This window comes from Erythrolamprus reginae, chromosome 1 (assembly GCF_031021105.1).
Source record: "Erythrolamprus reginae isolate rEryReg1 chromosome 1, rEryReg1.hap1, whole genome shotgun sequence".
NCBI lineage: Eukaryota > Metazoa > Chordata > Lepidosauria > Squamata > Dipsadidae > Erythrolamprus > Erythrolamprus reginae.
This window is the reverse complement of record NC_091950.1, coordinates 4,498,144-4,501,847: the sequence shown is the minus strand read 5'-3', so window position 1 is coordinate 4,501,847 and position 3,704 is coordinate 4,498,144. Positions and strand designations below refer to the sequence as shown.

Here is a 3,704-nt window from a genome sequence, read left to right as displayed (position 1 = left end):
TCTTCCCCTGGATCCCGCCAAGTGACATTGTTTAGTTGACGGGACCCGGAGAAGACCCACTCTGTGGGACCTAACTGGTCGCTGGGATTCATGCGGCAGAAGGTGGTCCTGGAGCTTACCTGGCCTGGTGCCATGAAGGGCTTTTTAGGTCATAACCAACACTTTGAATTGTGACCAGAAACTGATTGGCAACCAATGCAGACTGCGGAGTGTTGGTGTAACATGGGCATATTTGGGAAAGCCCATGATTGCTCTCGCAGCTGCATTCTGCCCGATCTGAAGTTTCCAAACATTTTTCAAAGGTCGCCCCATGTAGAGAGCGTTACAGTAGTGATGATTTTGCTCGTCAGAAAACACTTCCCCCAATGCTGTTATAACAGCATTGAACAGTCACTAAGTGAACGGTTGTTGCAAGTGGCAAATGCATTTTTACCTAAACAAGTTCAAAGTTATGCACAGTGGGGCAAAGAGCCCCAATTATACCTACCAACTGATGGGGACCAAGCTTTTTGAGACAACCCAAGAAAGGGATCTTGGGGTTTTGGTGGACAGCTCAATGAAGATGTCAACCCAGTGTGTAGCAGCAGTAAAAAAAAAAAAAAAGCAAATTCAATGCTTGGCCTGATTAGGAAGGGAATCGAAAATAAGTCAGTAAGTGTTGTGTTGCCTCTGTACAAATTGATGGTGAGACCACACTTGGAGTCCTGTGTACAGTTCTAGTCACCGCACCTCAAGGAAGATAGAATGGAACTGGAAAAAGTGCAAAAAAAGGGCAACAAATATGATTAAAGAAATGGAGCCCCTCCCTTATGAAACCAGGTTGCAACGCCTTGGTCTCTTCAGCCTTGAAAGGCGGCGTTGAAGGGGTGACTTGATCGAAGGATATAAAACCATGCATGGGATAGAAAAGGTGGATGGAGAAAAATCCTTTTCTCTATCACACAATACTAGGACGAGGGGGCCCTCCCTAAAGCTCATAGGTAAGAAAGTGAGGACAAATCAAGGGAAATATTTCTTCACTCAGAGGGTCATTGGTTGATGGAATTCAGCCTAGATAGCTTCAAGGCAGGATTAGACAGATTCATGGATGCCGAGTCTCTCCCCCCACTTCTCTCTTTAATCACTCTTCCCCCAACATTTAATATTAATCTAATCCTATCTCTCTGCCATGAGGATTTGGCTCTTGGGTGCTTTGTTTTCAGAGGAGGCCACAGGCAGTGCTGGAGCTCAGGATTCGCCCAGGGCAAAGTGAGAGAGAGAGAGGGAGGGGGAGAGAGAAAGAAAGAAAAAGGAAACAAAAAAGGAAAAGGAAAAAAAGGGAGGAGAGAGAGAAAGGAAAGAAAAAGAAGTGAAAGAAAGGAAAGGGAAAAAACAAGGGAAAGAAAGGAAAAGAAAAAAAGGAAAGAGAAAGGGAGGAGGGAAAGAAAGAAAGAAGGAAGGAAGGAAGGAAGGAAGGAAGGAAGGAAGGAAAGGCTCCAGAGAAGGGATGATGGAGTTTTAAGTTAGTCCTTTGATTTCCTGATAATTGGCTTTATCTCCTTCCTGAAAGATTGTGGTGGCAGCCACATCTGGTTTATTTAGCATCATAACGTGCCACCTTGGGCACCGAACTTAGAGAAGATCTCGGCCTCACCAGCCTTCTCGGAGGAGCCACTCTCCCCCCACCCCTCAACGGCTGCCCTGGGCACGAACCTCTGCGCAACCTGGATGCCAGGGCACCTCGCCCTGTGGATGCCACCTGGGGCTGCCCCAGACCCTTTGCAGTGTCACGTTCCTGGCAGAGTCCAAGGGCTCATAGGTCCAGCATAGGCTCAGCCAATGGCCGGCTGTGGCTCCCTCCACTTGCCAGTGTTGCCACAGGCTGACAACGACACAACACCACAACATCCCCCCCCACTCCAGGCTTTCTCCGATCAGCTGTCTCTCCTCCACGTGGGTACCAACTCTCCTTCCATCACTGGCCTGGCCACATCTGGTGGCAGTGAGTTCCACACGGTACATTTGTTGTTTGTTTATTTATTTATTCATTTGTCCAATACACAAATACATAGGAAGAAAATAGACATGTGGTAATATATATAAGGGTGAAAGTGAACTTAGAGGAGAGGATATATGAAAGGAAGAGAATATTTATGATCGGTGAAAGAAAGGAAAGACAATTGGACAGGGACGAAAGGCACACCAGTGCACTTATGCATGCCCCTTACTGGCCTCTTAGGAACCTGGAGAGGTCAATTGTGGAGAGTCTAAGGGAGAAGTGTTTGGGGGTTAGGGGTTGACACAATTGAGTCCGGTAATGAGTTCCACGCTTCGATAACTCCGATTGTTGAAATCATATTTTTTACAGTCAAGTTTGAGCGGTTCGTATTAAGTTTGAATCTGTTGCGTGCTCTTGTGTTATTGCGGTTGAAGCTGAAGTATTCATTGACCGGTAGGACGTTGCAGCATATGATCTTGTGGGACAATACTCAAATCGTGTTTTAGGCCACCGTAGTTCTAGGCTTTCAAGGCCCAGGATTGTTAGTCTATTTTCGTAGGATATTCTGTTTCGAGTGGAGGAGTGAAGGGCTCTTCTGGTGAAATATGTGAAATGTGTGTGTGTGTTTGTGAGTGAGTGAGTGAGAGAGAGAGAGAGATGCAAAATCTCTTTGGTCAACCTGGTGAGAAAGAGACCTACCCACCCCCGCATCCTGGGTAGCCCCATTCCAGAAAAAACCCCTCTTGGCTCTGGGTCCCTGCTAGGGAGGGGAAGGGTCTTCTGCTGCTTGTGGACCCGGACATGCCTGATTGGCTGCTTCAGCACCAACCCATCCCGCTTGGCTGCGGAGAGGCGGTTGCCATGGTGACCGCTATGCCTTAGAAACATAGAAACATAGAAGTCTGACGGCAGAAAAAGACCTCATGGTCCATCTAGTCTGCCCTTATACTATTTTCTGTATTTTATCTTAGGATGGATCTATGTTGATCCCATGCCTTGGGTGGGATGCAGGGATGCTGGCTTAAGAGACAGGCAGCCTCCATCATCCCCCATGTCTCCCAAAAGCCCCTCCTCCCCTGAACCGAGGGAGTGAGGGTCCTGGGTTTCAGACGGGGGTCCTGAGTTGGCTTCTCAAAGGCCAAGATCAGATGGGGGCCGGGGGTGGGGGGTGGGAATGCAACAGGGACTCTATTTATTTATTTATTTATTTTGTCCAATACATAATACACATTGAAGAGAAAGATATGTAATAATATAAGTAAAGAAAAGAATAGAAGAAAAGATATAAAAGTATAGGTGAACATATTTGAAAGGAGGAAAAGATAAATGAGATAAGGAGAGACAATTGGACAGGGGACGGAAGGCACACTGGTGCACTTATGCACGCCCCTTAAAAGAATCTTGCGTTGGCCGGGAATCGAACCCGGGTCAACTGCTTGGAAGGCAGCTATGCTAACCACTATACCACCAACGCTTGTTGGCCACTCAACCCGGATCCTTCTGGCTTTGAAGAAAGGAGAATGGAATAGAATAGAATTGGAATAGAATAGAACAGAATAGAAAAAACGGAATAGAATGTAGAAGAGAATATAGAAGAGAAGAGAATCGAATATTGAAATGAATGGAATGGAATTGAATAGAATGGAATGGAATAAAATAGAAAAAATTGGAATAGAATCGAATATTGAAATGAATGGAATGGAATAGAATTAGAATAGAAAAGAAT

The 3,704-nt window shown here is 46.0% G+C and overlaps 1 non-coding gene across 1 annotated transcript; it reads right to left on the bottom strand.

Annotated features, from left to right (window-relative positions):
• Positions 1-3,380: 3,380 nt before the first annotated feature.
• Positions 3,381-3,452, bottom strand: TRNAG-UCC (transfer RNA glycine (anticodon UCC)). The gene has a single exon. It is a non-coding gene; the product is annotated as a tRNA-Gly (tRNA).
• Positions 3,453-3,704: the final 252 nt, after the last annotated feature.